Below are 17,257 nucleotides of genomic sequence, written 5' to 3'. Positions count from 1 at the left end.
TTCGTCCTCATACTCTTCTGTTGTTATATCTTCTCCTTCCACGCTCGCCACTGCAATCTTGCAGCGCTAACCTGAAAAGATGCCGCCTTACGGGGGCTCAAGCCACCAGCTTCGTTGGGTCAGGCTTAGCTGCCGTGTCAACGTGGCGTTATATAAAAGTGGTCGATGTGCCCAAACTAAACAGTCCACCTACTTGACAATGATATCACGGTGGTCCGTGGAACTTCCATTTTCATCTCGATAATACATTATCAAGAACCATGCACACAATAATAATTTATTTGACTTATCGTTTATACGATGCTTGCTGCACCTAATTTGTAGTAAGCAGGTAGATTATGAGAATAAGCTTGTGTTTAACGTCAGACAAAGCGTTAATTAAGTTGGAGATTTTACTATGACACATGACCATAAGGCTGATGTGATAGTGGTGACCTTTTGATGTGGGTTTTATGAGGTAGTACGGTCATTTCACAATCTGTCTTTATTTATACCATTTGACCACGCTTCAGTTTTTCAGCGCACTGCAAGATAGCAACACACTAAAAAAAAAAAAACCGCAAATCAAAGGCGCCATTCTGTTAGCTTCAAACAGTTCATCTTTGACCAGTGTATACAGCAGGAATACATAACTTAAGACCCACATAAGTAAATCAAGGTCATTGCGCCTTTCTTTTTTGCTGCTGGAGGCGTTGGTACTGAAAGAAGAAACAGAAAGACACGTGTAACATAATCCTGAATTGTTCTCGCTACGCGTGATTTGACTATATATGTCATACCTGCCATATTACTAGCTTTGTACTAAACGACCTGAAGCATGCAAGAGAAAATTTTCTGGGAAAGGTTGCACATAATGCGCACCAGGCATAATGCCCCTTCTTTTTGTTGACTGTTTACGCAGCTTCCATCCCCACTTTACCGAGGCAGAGCTCGGCCTAATTGCTCATATGATCACTCGAGTATTAGGCAGGCTATAGAGGCAGTAAGTACTGAGATTGATGATAGTCGGAGGGAGCATTTCCTGCTCGTCAGGCACTTTCAAGTGACAGATCCTCCGTGTCCCACATTAGTTACCCGCTCAAGCATGTTCAATGCATCCGCCTGGAAATGTGTGTGCTGGTATCCGTGTCATGAACACAATCCAGCCCTCATAATTTTAGTGATCTCTGATTGCTTAACTGGTCGGCTACCATAAGCATGAACTGAAAAGCGAACAGGAAAGAGAAAACTGATAAGAACGCCCGTTACGCGTGATTGCCTGAGTGCGACCTTAAATCGCTCCGTAGCCGATTCCGAAGCGTATTTTAGTCCCAAGTGTGCGTTTTGAAACCGAAATAAGCCCATTATTACAAATACAGGTGAGCCTGGAAAGGCAACAACGTCCTTTGGTCGTATTTAACTTCGCAGTTGATTTTGTGGTAATAGCTGTATGCACTAGAATATGTGCCACGCCAGTGGTTTGAATCCCACAATGTACGACTATTCAAAACCTCTTTTTCGTAGCTCAGGGAAGCACGGGCTCCTTTGCTGTTCTGTAATCTCTAATAGCTATCTACTGTAATCCCTAGTTTTGTAGTCCTTGTGGTACAGTCTGCTAGTACGTTCTAGTCATTTTGCCCTGGTCGGAATTTTGGCATATATAGCTACAATGGATTCGCGATTTCAACTCGTCCAGATCTGCAGTTTTTTTTTTATTATTGAAGTGAATGTTAGGAGAGGTTGGCGCCTTTATGGTGGCACCAGCTGCTCCTTGTCACTTGGCAAACGAAACAAATTTGTGTAAAAAGGGAGAATAGCGTCACAAAATATAACACTCAGTAGAACACCGGATCAATAAAAAATATACAGTCCAACAGTACACGAGTCACAAAGTTCTGTGCATTAGTTCAGTCCACGTATGCATATATAAAGTCAGATGTTTTGAACAGCCAAAATACACAACACATGTGCAAGTACAACACACTGCAAGTACAGAACAGAATTATACATAGTGCGAAAAAGTTGCGATCACCACATAAACCAATTATGAACCACGAACAACATTTATGTAACTCATTTAGCGTATTCGGATCATCTGATACTTAATATTTTCCCAAAATGTTGGTGTCCTCTAAAAACTTTTTCAGAGCAAGAAGTGCTCTTTTTTGAAGGCCCGCAGTTGGCCATGGGCCAAGTATCTTTTTTAGAGTAAATGGTCTTCTTTCTAATATAAACAAATTAGCTTGCAGTACCGTTCTTTGTGTATCGTATTTCGTGCACTAGAGAAGAAGATGATGCATATCTTCGTCTGAATGGCCACAAGAACACTGTGGGCTAGAGACACGTTTTATCCTGTACAAGAAGTGTTTCGTAAATGAAGTACCAAGACGCAGCCGGTGTACCAATGTTTCAAGTTTTCTGTTGTCTCTTAGAGTTTCCGGCACTGATAAGTTTATACATGGGTCTGTAGAGTATAACTCGGAGTTTTTAGTTTGCTGGTCAAACCAGGTAGTTTTGCTGAGGCGACAAGAAATCTGTCTCATGATCAGACGGACTTCACTACGCAATAGGGGAAGATTGGTTGTCTCTGCGTTTTTGTGCGCTCGATTCGCAGCTGTGTCCGCTGCAGTATTACAAGGAATATTGCAGTGCCCAGGTATGCACTGAAATGCAATTACGTGGTTCATTGCGCTTGCTTTTGTAAGTTCTTTGAGCGTCTCATACAATAGCTAAGTATTCAAAGAATTTTTCTTATTGCTCTGTAGTAATGTGAGAGCGGCTTGCGAATCGCTAAAGATAACCCATTTTTGCTAATGTTTTTCTAATGTTGTGAAGCGCAAATCACACAGGATTGCAAATAGTTCTGCCATGGTGGAAGATGTCTCCAGGGATAATTGAAATGTTTGCTCTAGCGGTAAATGTGGAATGACTAATGCTGAAGTCGAGGAATCTTTATGACACGAACCATCTGTATAAACGTGGATCGATCACGCTTATAAACGTATAAGCGTGATCGACTGTGAGAACCCACACCGGCCCGTACGCAGTGTTTGAAATGGCGGCTTCTGTCGCACGCCGCCAATAGTGCGTGTGCGCGTGCGTCAATCACAGCACGGTAATTTCAAAGCGCTCTGCGCGTTCTCTCTGTTAAGGCCACTTCTATCGCGGCGTGTCTCTGTGAACGCGCGTACATAGTAATATCACTATTTAACGTACTGAATCGGCGGGATTTCAGGGGGCGTTTTCGTGCACTCACCCTTTCTGACGTCAAAGCCGCCTTTCCATTCCGTCAACATGACGCGAGTTCGAGCGTTGTGTCAAGTCGCTGCATTTTTAGACGCTCTGGTTGATATTTACTACTGAACCACAGTGTATCCTCATCTTCGGTCCGTTTTTTATGGGGTTTTAGGTGCCATAACCACGAAGTGATTCTGAGGCACGCCGTAGTGGGGGGCTCCGGAAATTTGGACCACCTGGGGTTCATCAACGTGCACCTAAATCTAAGTACATGGGTGTTTCCGCATTTCACCCCCATCGAAATGCAGCCGCTGTGGCCGGGAAGCGATCTCGCAACCTTGTGCTTAGCAGCCCAACAACATAGCCAGTAAGCACCCAAGGCGAGTATCTTCGGTCCGTATGAGCCGCAAGTAAACTGTAATTCATAGTCTAGGTTTCTTGATTCTCTGTTCGACTAGCTGTAACGCTATCATATTTGGGCCTTCCGCTTGCTAGTACACTCTAGCGTTTACATCGCTACCTCGTCTGTCGTCAACAGCCTTTCTGATCCTGCACCCCTTACACCACCCCTTATAAGCCACTGCAACGAATCGTTAGCGTACGTTGGCTTTCATCGCAAACATTCTAATCTTCCTCAACCGCTCACGTTTTTCAAAATCACCATTTATGTTAAAATGTGTCAACGTTATAGTACTGTTGTTTACTTCTCCATACTTACATTTAGTGCCTTGAGCCTTGGTCACAAATACATGCGTTTTCTTCAAAGCTCGAACATCAACCAGGTTTTTCACCTGTAGAGAAAATGAAATGTAAGTTCGCTGTGTTTTCTAAAAAAGTCCACATTATAAAATGAATATGTCCACGCAAACAAAAAAAGCCGCAGTTCCGCCCGAAAGGCGAAGCATCGATTGCGATACCAAATTACTTATCAATTATACGAAGTAAGGTACGCAGTTTTATCAGCTGTATAAACTTGGAAACATTCGCTTACTAACTGAATTAACAAGCATGGTGTTAGCGCAGTCATCACACTCGATGACAGCGCACACTCGCTGTCAAAAGGCTGGCGTGAGCAAGCGTGGCAGCAGGAGCGAGCGAAGTGTACCTCGTGCTGTCCATCGCTTCAACGCAAACAGCGGCGAGAGAACAGCACGCACAGAGGTATTAGCCGTCTGGAGATCACTTTCAAGATACAGCGCGCAACCGCGCGCCGTCGCTCAAAGTAAGCAGTTGCTGGTGGAGTAGAAGCCGTGTCCCACTTCTCGCTCCGCGCCCGCGCTGCCTCCCCACTTTCCTCCGTTTCGCGTGCGAAATTAAGCCTCGGTCGTCAGTTTACCTTGCGCACCGTCGCGAAATAGACAGTTGCTACCGGAGCCTAATCGCGCCCCGCCCCTCCCTCCCATCCCCCACGGTTTTTCGAAGTAAGACGGCGCGTTTGCTCTCCCTTTTACTCCCTCGCGCGTGCTAGATAGAGCTGCGATGTCGGCTCCCCTCGTGTGCTTTCACTCGCACACACAGCATACGACGCGCCGCGACGGTGTTATCGCCCTTCGACTTCATACGGAACATCACGGCGACGCCGACAACGATGGCAAAAATGCGCCTGGAGTGTCCATATGATTGCTATTGCAATAAAAATTACTTCAGTAAATTCTGGGGTTTTACATGCCAAAAAGACGATATGGTTATGAGGCACGCCGTACTGGGTAACTCCGGATTAATTTTGACCACCTGGGGTTCTTTGACATGCACCCAATTCTCGGTACACGGGTGCTTTTGCATTTATCCCCCATCGAAATGCGGCAGCCGCAGTTGAGATTCGGTCGCGCGCCCTCGGGATTAGAAGCGCAACGCCCAAGCCACTACAACACCCCGGCTGGTAAAGAAAAAATTGCTATCCACTTTATTAGCAGAATGCTACAAACAGCACCATTTCAGACAGCCGAAACCAAGACTAGCAATTTGCGTTGGGCGATGCGATATAAACACGTTATTTTTCACATGAAAACTCCGCGGAGTATATATGTTAAGCGCACGACTTCAAATTTAACTCTGTGCGGAATGTCTACAGGTGCGTAATATAGATGTCCTTTTTTTTACTCCTGCATCGTTTGTCGGAGCTGAGGAGGCATATTGTGTAGTTATAAAAAACGCGTTGACTTCGGGCACACCAGAAAAATGTAGCTTGACCATATCTACAGAATTTTCCAGTGCTGAATCGTACGGATAAATTGACCGTGAAAAAATCCGAACTGAGTAAGAGCGGTACCTCATGATTATGTTGAGGATTTTTGATAAGCTAACGAATGTCGCTCGCCATATCAAAAGCAGCTGGTTTTCGTTCCTTGAGTTTGCTGTCGCATTCAGAGGTGCTTGCGGAGCAGTAAAGGGAATATTGTTTCCTTAAACCATATAGCGGCCTTTTCCCGTGGTTTTCTTACGCTTGGAATGTTTGTTCTTTCAAGCAAGATACATGTTTCTGTTTTTTAGCACTTTTTTGATAAACGTACAAACTTTACTCGAAAGACGTCACAACAAATAATATATCGTCTCGGGAAGACATCGCACGGTTATTCACTAATTAAACGAACTACATTAATTAGCACACGCCGTGGTGGCTTAGTGGCCGTGGCGTAGCGCTGCTAAGCACAAGGTCGCCGCTTCGATTCCCGGCCACGGTGACCGCACTTCGAAAAGGCGAAATGACAAAAAAAAAAAATGAAAGGAAACGCTTGTCTACTGTGCATTTGTAGAAGTTAATGAACACCCGGTGGGCAAAGTTAGTCATTAGGACCACTCTGCGGCTTGCATCATAATCTGATTGTGGTTTTTGAACATAAAAGCACAGAATCTAATTTTTTCAATTAACATAATTAGCGCATTAGTGGAAAACTGCACGGCACATGTTTATAATAAAAAGTTGAAAGGAATCGTCCTAAAAGCCTAGTTAGAAGTTTTACACGTTTCAACATGGCCACATAGACTAAAATAACTCGCGTCAAATTTTTCGATCAATTTGTCTGATTGCACACGCAGTACCACGAAGCGAGGCTCTCCGTCGAACGCCACTGTGACGTAAAAGTCCGGCGCAAAGTGAAGCTGCCGTCGCAAATGCCTCATCCCACTAGCTTATTTTAATTGGTGGTCTGCGCAACTAGCGATTTGATGCATAGCCACATAAGCAGCAGGGCTAAGACAGGCCACTTTATCACGTGCTGCGGCACAACTTCATTTTCCGAAACCAAACTGTACGTCACAGGGGGCTTGCACGCATGTGACGCGCATCATGGTGACGCGAGCATAATCGGATAAACTGAACAAATAATTTGACACCCGTTAATCCGGTTTGCATGGCCATTTAGAAATGTAGAAACAGGGAACAAGACATGATAATCCCCTGAAACTTTCTCCTACAAACCTGTGCCGTAATGTTTGTAACATAGGAAGTTTATTCGTTTAATTAGTTCATTTATTGAATCGATGGCTTTTGTTTTTTTCTTGCAAATTATTTATGCCATGGCAGGCATCTTACCTGTAGTGATGCGATTCCAGAAATTTAGTATTTTGAGGCTTTCTTTTTTTAAGTGGTCTTCGAAGTAAAAAAAAAGAGCACCGTATGCTCGGTACCGTTACATGCACAAAGCATGAAGCATTCACGAAAAGGAATCTTCCTTTTGCTGCTTGCTCAGCCAGCGCGCTCTGATATACGGGTGCTTGCCACTTCGAGAGTGTTTTATTAACACTCTTAGAGTGCTCGGCCGGCGATGAATAAATTTATTCAAAAAAAAAAAACCTTAATGCTAATAAAGGGCAGCCTGGTCAAAATTTGCAGTGTGAGCAGGAGCCTACCCTAGAAAAACTTATTTTCAGTCGAAATTTGCCCGTCTTCACTGTAGAACAGAAGATACGAAAGTTAATTGACCTGTGGTTCTTCCATCTTCAACCGCTTGATCGGGAGGAAGCTTTAATCAATGGCGAAGGTTCGTTTTTCGAGGACCCCAAAATAGGTCTGACTGCAGCATTCTCCTACTGTCAGAATATTTCGGCGCCATTGAGCTCGAAGTTGCAAGTTCTAATGACTGCTTAACACCTATAATTTTTTGCAACCTATACACTCTTCAGGCGCACCAGTCAAATAGTGAAGTGCTTGCATTATGCGGAAAACGTGGTTCGTATAACCTTACAAGTAAGGCATGCCGATGCAAGTGCATGAGATTTGAAATAACGTTTTATTTTTGGTAGTCTATAAAACATGTACCTGAAGAATTCCTCGATGCTAAATACGTTAGAATGTTCGAGTTGTGGACTCCTCGTTGAACCCTAAGCCCGTCGCTGTGGCTCCGTGGCTATGACGTTCTGCTGCTGAGCATGAATTTGCGACTCAGAATTTGAAATCAAGGAAGCAGCTGCCACAAAATTTGGCAACAACGGAACGCAAACATGTTGCTTTACTGAATGCTGGCTCAACGTTACAGAAATCTAGGAGGTAATCCTTGATCCGGAAGCACACATTAGAGCCTCCTGCAAAGCTCACAGTGCACCTCATGTTAACTGTCATTCATGTGAAATATGAAATGTAACCACTTTATTTTATCCGTGTTGGCAGAGGTTATTTCTGGGTACATTTTTTTTTCTGAAGCACTGCCCAAACCTTAACAATATTTCTGTCGGTGGCCTATCTCAGATTATGCGAGAAGCGCTGGGTAGCTTATTTTTATTTTCTGTCTTAGTTTTACACAAATTACTGCTGCCCCTGTGGTAGCGACCCGTTTGATTTCTGTCAAGAATAATTTCACCAGACGACATGTTTTCATTCAATCGACAAATTAAAGTGCCAGTAGGCTGGAGGTATATTTATTATCAACATTCCCAATGTGATAAGTTGCTGTTTACTCGAGAAACAAGAGCGGCCACTCCTTATTAGGCTCACACAGATGAACATCCTATTACTATCCCTTCTTTTAACGCTTTTAGAAAGGCATTGTTTCGAGTTGATAAATTATTCCATACAAGCATTCACGATCGATTGCCAATGTGCTCTCTTGTGATAACTGAACAATGTCTCGTTGAGGGCTTTTGACCCGGTGTGAATGTCGCACCACATCAAGTGGCCTTTCCGGAAACAAATGCTTTTTTCACTAAAATGAATAAATGAAACTTTGTTGCACGTTATGGATTGCAATGTCTTTATCGCCTGCAAAGTTAACGTTTACAATTTAATTTTGTCTTATTGCTAACGTGAGCTCATTATAGTCACAATGTCAACAAATGCAATGTTCGTGCGCATACTCACGGTGCAGAGTTTGTCAACAGAACCGGTGAACAAAGGCTTTCCATTTCTTTCAGACTCTTTGCTGCACAACAAGGTAAACAACAGTCAATGGCTTAAGGACAAAAGAAATACCGACGCAGCTTTTTCGCCGTTCAGCAAGCAAATGTAGTTAGTGTAATCTATTTGTGCTAGTAAGGGAAAAGATTATACCGTACCCGACTTGTCAATGGGGTCAGCCAAAACGAGGGCGGTGAAAAAAGTCACGGCTGCAGAAATAAGTAGTGATGGCATCACACTGCGAAGCGGGAATCAAATGCCTTCGCAAGCTGTACGTCATCCAGAGCGTTCGAGACAATCGGCCCGTTCTTGCGTGCAAGCTCTTAAAGCTTCCCAAGTTGGAAGCGTACCTCTTAACGTAGCTAGCGACAGCACTATGAGTCATGTCGGTTCGCTGAACCGTTCCAAGCTGGGACTGCGCAAGTGAGAGCGTTGTTTACGTGACTGATAAGAGGATAAGAAAGAGCAGGGACCCGCTTCCTTAGTAGTCCGTTGTTGGTGGACGCACAGGGATAGACAGAAATAGAGCGCGTGCTTCGTGCCGAAGCACAGTGCGCTAATCGCCGAGCATACAGAGACGGCGCGTGTCATTGAAACAACACTGCTGTTACCGGGAAGTATTGCCCTCCGCACCGTGGCCTTTCCGTTTCTGTCTCAGCTCGTTCTGTTCAAAGCAAGATAAGTTGGCTAACAACAACTGTATTCTCTCTTGAGCTCAATGCAACTCCCAGAAGGTACCGATGCATGAATAAACGTGAAAAATCTGAGGACACCTAAGCACTTCCGATGAGTTGTGAATGCGAAAGTATTAGTGTCACATTGAACGCCGTTGAGCGACCCTTAATGTTGTGAACTCCTCGGGAACGAGCGAGCGCGTTCAGACGCTTCGCCAGCGCCTCCTAGATAGCACAAAGCCGGTGCACTTCTATCCGCGACGTCATGCTACCCATTAAACATATTGCTTTACTTATTTACTTAAGCACCGTAGATAGCGGCACATGCGGGAATATGAGTACAACATACCTATGTGGGTTTATTTTGGTGTACATGTGAACAATAACAACTTTACTCCTCCCATAACCTTTCTTTTTTAATTTCAGCTCCAGTGTTGTTTGTTATATCACTTACTAGATTTCTACTAAGCATTCGGTGTAGATTTTTGACGAAAGTTAAGAGAACAAGCGGCGTGTGACGAAATTTCACTTTGAGCGGTATGTACGAGTAGCTTACATCGTGTTGGGACCGTGGCCACACCCGTCACTGGCTCCAAAAGCGATTCGTGCACAAGTGCAATACTTGAAGTGCAACGGCTTAAGAGACCGTTTAAAGTGTTCCTGTTTATAGTGTCCCCCAAAACACGCACTCAGTGCTTACTCTCTCCCTTTTTACCTCTTTCTATTCCCCTTTTCCCCACCCCAGTGTAGGGTAGGAAACCGGATGCTCATCTGGTTGACCTCTCTGCCTTTCATATCCTTGTTTTCTATCTCTCTCTCTCTGTGCCCCAACCTTATAGGCATCAACGCCACCGAGTGACCAAGGAGAAAAATAAGGAAAAACGCAAGCTAGGAGACGTACGTACAGGGAGTACGCATCCTGTTATTACCATGTTTGCCAGGATAGCGTAGCTTATTTAGATGCCGCTCTTAAAGGTCGTATTTGTGCACTCAGTAGGGGCAATCCTTCAATGTGCCACTGCGCAGTGAGCAAATCCTCGATAAAGTTTTTATAAGCACCCGGCGGCGTCTCAATCATCTTTCTAGACGAGTCCGACACCAGTAGTCCTTCTACATCGTACGCCCGCTCAGAAGACACAATAGCAACAGTAGCTAATATACAATGGCCGACAGCCACAGAATAGAGCGACGGAATGTTGGTTACTGAAAATTAGACGAGACCTTTAATTACTCCCCTTTTAATCACATTAGCCTGCATTAGAAAGCATATCATTTATGAGTCCATCAAAACATTTTATGTAAACTTGAATTTATTTATCATCATAATGCTTCAAAAAAAGACTGCAGAAATACGCAACTGTCCCCATTTTATTGATGGCACTCTGGCCGCTTGTCCTCGTTCGCGAAGAGTTCGTAGAATTGTTGAAGCATACTTATTATTCAGCGCGAAAACAACGGAAGACACAGATGTAGAAGGACACAGGACGACCTCTGTAGTTTGCGTTGTTTTTGCGCTGATTAACTGGTATGCACCCTTTTCAACTCATCTTTCCAGCCCATCTTTCTACCTTACTGCAATTGTTGAAGATGCCGTTTTTTACTACATTATGCGCAGTCAGCTTTTCGTCGGTGTCTTGTTGTCCGCGTCGGAATCACATGCGGTGGCAGCGTTGTGAATTTCCCTGATTTGTTTTTCCTGCAGAACAGAGGCGACACTGTATGTAACGATCACTGTCCAAAATGCAGCAAATATTTTTTTTTTAGTACAGAAAAGTGGAAAATATTTCTTTCAGCATTTCGACCAGCCATAAGCAATATAAAGTTAATCTAAAATAAGAAAAACCGTTACTCTGCTTCCGAGAAACCAGCAAATGGGCTAGTTAGCATGGTTTCCTGACGCGGACAGAATGAAGGCCCAAGGCAATAAAGAAATGTCACAAACGTGCTTTAGTTTCCTTATTACGATGCATAGATTACTTTGTTGTTGCTCTTTCTTCTTGTGAAATGAAAAAAAAATTCTATATTCATCCAATTAATTTTTCGTGTTGCTTTCACAACCTCTTATTGACCAGCCAAGCTGACTGTGTGGCAGCGTTTCGTCAGTATTATAGCGTATTAATTTAGATTTAAAAAAAAAACAATCGGTGATGGAACTGGCATCATAGCAACAGCTGAAAAGGCTTGTCTCGCGGTGTTTTTTTTTAGTTTTTCCATGTTTTCATTTCTCAACAATATCAATCGTGTTTTGCCTGATTGTTATTTTTGTCCACCTGGAGATGTCATGCTCTGCATTACAACACATTAGTGTTCCGACACCTAGGGGCAGTCTGAGAGATCATGCCTCTGGCTTTTGATCTCCTACGTTGGAGTGGCACTCTCATGCGAATGAGATATATTCGTCTTAATGTTAATGCTATTATTTGTCCTTGTCATTATTATCGTTGTTCAAGAGGCTAACTATGATAATAAATGATAGTGCGTCATGTAGAAATCTAGAGCTGGGCTGTGGGGTATGCCAAATGAATGACAGAGATTATTTTTGATCACCTGGTGATGTTTCAAAGGGCACCTAAGGTTACATAAAGGGGCGTTTTTGACTTCGGCAAGATCAAAAGTGAATATATCCGAGTGTCACGAATTCAGCAGCAGAATGCCGCATCTACTCAGGGAAAGCGGAAGGTGACCAACAAAGTCGAGCGCACTTCTAAGGAATAAAATATATGCAAAGAGAATATGCGAAAGGTATACTCACCCTGAAATAGTTCTCCTTGGCCGCCTCCTGTCAAGAAGATGTTTACCAAAACTCAATAAATTGACTAAGGTGAACAAGAGTACTCACCTATTTTCATTTTATATTCTGAGTTACACAAAAGTGCTCTTTTTAAGTCAAATACAATACGTGGCGATTCTCTTCTGTAGACTGGTATCAAGCATATTAGGTGCAAGTTGCTCAGGTATGCCAAACTAAAGCCGAATATGGCACATGACTTTACCCGTTGGGTAACAGACAACGGCACTAATTCACTTCTGCAGTAGCTGCACAAAACAGGGTAGGCAGCAGTCACCTTTTTATGCATTTTGCTTGCTTTTTGTGCATATATATGCGTTGCGGCAAGTCCCAGTATTAAAATAAAGCGATGTACAATTAGGTTACTTTATGGCCACTGCATCAGAGGGATGCTGCGTAACTGTTATCGCTTAAGTTCTGTTCATGCCGCTCATTTTTTGTTTAAATTAAACATTTGCTAACCAGCAGTTGGATGTTTAAAATTCAGTTCCGGTGCACCGAAAGAAGCAAATTCTGGATGCTGTTCGCCTCCCAGGCGTACAAAGCAGGCATTTCAAGCGAACTGTTCAAACGTAGTCTGCGTGTACATACATTGGTCGCAAGGATGTGACGCTTTATAATATTGTCTTTTATTTTCTTATTCATCGACTTTAATTTGACGAATTTAATGCTCCAATACGGAGGAAAAGTCATTGGAGAGAAAGTTGGCATGATCCAAAAAGAACACGAAGACAAAAAGGAAGCCCTTAAGGAATTTCCGGAAAGAAAGCTTAGCAGTTCGCAATGGTACGCGGACTGAAGATGGCATCGATGTCTTTTTAGGGTGGCCGTTCGGCCAACCAAGCTAGCCAGGAGTCTAGAAGCTGGCAGGCCAATCGTGACTTCAGTTACAGCAACAAGCGACGGAAAATACCATAATGAAATGACGTCTTCGCCAACCACAGCCATCGTTTACTATGCCATTCCTCAGCCACGTGGGCTTCTGCATTCCCCGCGAAAGACGACGGTGGTGACATAATTTTTGGACCAGGACGAACTTTTATTCGACTGCGATGCTATCTTTCACAAAAAGCTGAATGCTTCTTTTTTTATGAAAACATCCATCCTACAACCTCGTAGAGTCCGACAATGACGCGGCGTGCAGCGCTCTTTTTCATTTATGGAACGCCCTTCCCGCCTATTCCCTCCACCCCCCTCTTATTTGTTGCGGCTTTGAATTTAAATATCTACAACATGCGACCCCATCAAAAAATATAGATGGAAACACGTTTTTTTTAATTCTTTTATTTATTAATACTGCGATCTTATGCGCGACCTTCGCAGGGTGGGCATACAATAAAAATTTGAGCATTGGTGGAAACAAAGTTCAAAATGACCGAAATTCATCAGTAATATCAACAATGAAGTAATCAAGAAGCCGAAATGAATGGAAAATGAAAGATACAGAAAAAGCCAGCGCAACACAAAAGTCATCAGTAAATTCAAAAATCAAGCAATCAAGGAACACAAATGAAAGAGATACAAGAAAAGGCAGGGACAACACATGGGTATATTACAGTTTCAAACCAATGTAAGGTAATTAAAGATAGGTTTCAAAAATTTTCAGTGAAGTTAGTGATACTGCATCACTAGTAAGACTATTCCAGGCTGTGATTGTTCTGGGTTAATAGCATACTTATAGAGGAGCTAGTTCTTGCGTTTAATGGATTCACTCTAAGATTGTGCCGTTGTCTTGTGTCATATCCGGAGGAGTACGATATAATATTGGACGTGTAAATATTGTATTCCCTTTTAATGATTTGAAAGAAGAATTTCAAACGACATATTCGGTTTCTATCAGATACTGGAAGTAAACCGCTTTGATTAATTAGATGAGTGATAGATGTACGACCATATGAATTCTAAATAAACATTCAACCGCTAGGTGGTGAAAATTAGGAAACACTTCTTTATGTCCTTCATCATTTCTTCTGATTATGAAAAGATAAAAGCGGCCGCACTGATCTCAAAGTTTTACTGTTTTGGTAATATTAGAACACATTTCAGGCGATCTTATTCCGAGTTTCATGAAGCCTTCAATGCCATTTATTAAACGTTGATTCGTCGCGTACCGATAGTGACTAAGATTTAGCAAAGTTCATTCATCAGAGATCTACTCGATTGCGCAGATCGGTACTTTTTAGGAGAGCGATTTTCTCAAGTCGGTGAACAACGGTGTCCGCCGCATATTTATCCTTCCCATGGTTTTGATCCCGTGGTAAATTTCTAGAACAGACTATGCTCACCAGATCGTCTGTCTCACACAGGTTGCGGACGGTGCAGCTCCAGTCCTGGCAGCCGAGGTCCTTCTGGACCTTGTCAAAGCTTTCCTTCGCCTGCAGCACAGCGGTCAAGCGAGATGATAGTGAATGCACGCAGCAACGATGAGGAATAGTCGGGCATAATGATACATGCCTTACCGCTAACATGATCCAGTGTAGTACAGATAATGTGTCGAACTAACATAAATAAGGAATAATAGCTGGAAGGATAAGCAATCGAAGAACTTCGTGCTTTACGCGTAGTCTACTGGTATTAGAGTGTTCTAGCTTTGCGTGATACGCTATCGTGATACCTGATAAGTTGGGCCATCCGCATTCGCGCGTCTTATACCGCTGACTACCACGCTAGATCACCGGGATTGTGTAACACCACGGCATAGTAACCGAGACCGCCCGCTTCAATAGAAATTCGCCCTGGCTGCTTCCTCTTCGTTGTGGCAGCTAGAAATAAATCATAATAATCAGCTATCGCTTAGTCCCATCTCATGCTGAGGACAAAGCATTAGCGATGTGTTCTTCTTATTATTATGATCAGCAAAAGTTTGCTTTCACGCTTCTAGGCCTAGAGAGGCGGCAGTGAACTGGGAAAGTATATTTAGCCTAGCGGATGACGCCACAGCACTAGCGCTTATGATGTGTTGGTGATACGGAACGCCCTAAAAGCCTAGTTCTTCACTGCTTCGTTAATTTGATACTGCGCTCTACCACGGTACGCGACGGCGGTATGCCTAAACGTTGACCCCTCGGCGTGTCCACCAAGGCTCCGCGGAGAGGCAGCGCTTGAGCAGAGGCCCTACCGTTTCGCACATCAGGGTGACATGTCACGTATCACGCAAAGCTAAAACTATCTATTTTAGAAGAACTGTAGTCTATTTTAAAGGAATGTATACGGGTTGTTGTGGCGTGGGATACGTGTGTGACCGGCATTCTTGGGTGGATGCGCGAAAATGTTTGACAGCTGTGATAGCTAACGAGGTCGAACCGTTTAGAGCTGGCGTTGAACCCCACTTATTTTATGTGGATGACAAACATGCAGCCGTACGGCATGACTTTTAGGTTTTAAAAAAACGTCGCATTCAGATATGCGGGGTCTGCAAAAAAGCAGCAGACATTACTCATGATTTATCTTTCAAAGTGGGCTTCGCGGCATACGTTTGCCTGTAATCACTTGCAGGCGGAAGTCGACTATTTTCTCTCATGCATTCAGGTGTTTTACTACACAGCCTCCCATAAGACTGGTGTGTCTTGCTGAGAGCTCAGTGCTACTATAGCGAAGAATTAGAACATGTTACCGCTTTTGAGATGAGCTCCTTGACGCCCTCTAGTTCACTCTTCAACTGCATGTCATTCTTTTCTGTGTAGAAGAAAATTCACATAGATTAATCTGACACGCCGCGGGACATGGTTTGTGATGCCACGTGAATTTCACTTAGATCCAAAATGGCAAGAAGATATTTTGTGAAATAAAGAACACACTGTTTCCCACACTTCTTTCACGCATGAACTATTAGGTCTGTATACCTTATGCAGGGTGTCCCAGCTAACTTTAGCCCGAGTTTAAAATACGCAAATGCTACGTAGCTTGACAGAAACAACGTAATGTTGTTGGTCGTCGATTATCTTTAGCATTCCGCCTAATTAGATGATTATTCTTAATTAATTGTTAAACTTCTCAAATATTGTACTTTGATGAAAAGTGTCAATGAGAAAATTGTACAGCGACATGAGAAACTCCTGATACAGCTTTCTGTTGCTCAATGCGTACTACATGGAAGTGTTTTTCCGAGCGTGAAAGACGCCCGCGAATACACGCAAAGTGCCTCGAGCGGCCAGTTGCGCAGCAATTTTGCGTGTATTTGGGGGCTTCTTTCAAGCTCGCAAACTGGACTAGAAAACTTTATTGTGGTCCTGCAGGACGAGCTTAGCGCATAGCGGGTGTCTCCCACGTATAGAGACCAACAGGGAGTACACCTGGCGGCCGCTTTGCGGGCCTGCTGGACGGCCCATTGCTCGTCGGCTAGTAGTGAGCTTTGATATAACACGTATCGAGCAATAGAAAGCGCTATAGGGAGATTTTCATGTTACTCTACGATTTTGTCGTTGACACTTTTCATGTAATTACAATATTTGAGAACTTCAATTATTAATTCAGACTAATTTCTAATTAGACGGAATGAACAAATAATCTGAGTGTCTCCAAGCAACGGCAAACAACATTACCTTCGTTCTGTCCAGCTACATTGCATTTGCATATTTTTTTTTAATGTTTGGCTCAAGTTAGGTGGGACACCCTGTATACATAGGATCTCATCTTTAAAACTTTTCGTTGCCATTACCTGTTTCTAATATGCCGGTGTCATGGCAACCATTCAGTTTGATATTACTCTTAACCTGTGTCCTTTCTTACAAAACATCATTGATTGCCAACGGCTTCGGGAAGCCGAGTACTGTTCCACATCTTAGCCAACAAAATCGTTCTGCATAAAACATGACGGGCAGAGTGTGACATCAGACAAATCATGGAAGGCACGACGAAGACGGGCGCTTGTCTCCGTCGTGCCTTTCCGTCCTTTCTTTGGTGTCGCGTTGTGCACACCATGGATTACCAACTAGCCCGGTCTCACACTTTGCTGCGTAAAACAAATGCAATGCGATAATAAACAGCACACAGCAGATAGTGGAAAGGAGAGTTAACGCGTTAATGAACACCATTCAAACAGGAATGCAGAAAAACTAAACCAACTAGTTTAGCTTCAGTATTTTCAATGTCATAACCGCGCGCTTTCATGTGACACGATTTTTCTGTGTACCGTTCAGAGAAGTGAAAACCTACGCTCATGCCTATATTACCGGACTGAGCGTCCCCAACTGTCATTAAATGGTCCACGCATGAAATGATATTTTAGTCCGTGGTAGCTAGGCAACTGCA

General features: G+C 43.4%; 1 protein-coding gene and 1 long non-coding RNA gene across 2 annotated transcripts in view; one reads left to right on the top strand and one right to left on the bottom strand.

Annotated features, from left to right (window-relative positions):
• LOC135906084 (sulfotransferase 1B1-like) overlaps nt 1-17,257 on the top strand; it is a 456,107-nt gene that overhangs the window by 215,061 nt on the left and 223,789 nt on the right. The gene's annotated exons all lie outside the window — the stretch shown is intronic.
• Nucleotides 473-8,901, bottom strand: LOC135905346 (uncharacterized). Its single transcript, XR_010565389.1, has 4 exons — nt 8,704-8,901; nt 8,510-8,570; nt 3,935-4,007; nt 473-698 (listed from the first exon to the last, which is right to left on the bottom strand). It is a non-coding gene; the product is annotated as an uncharacterized lncRNA (long non-coding RNA).

Source organism: Dermacentor albipictus, chromosome 1 (assembly GCF_038994185.2).
Source record: "Dermacentor albipictus isolate Rhodes 1998 colony chromosome 1, USDA_Dalb.pri_finalv2, whole genome shotgun sequence".
Lineage (NCBI taxonomy): Eukaryota > Metazoa > Arthropoda > Arachnida > Ixodida > Ixodidae > Dermacentor > Dermacentor albipictus.
This window is presented reverse-complemented; position numbering and strand designations above follow the sequence as displayed.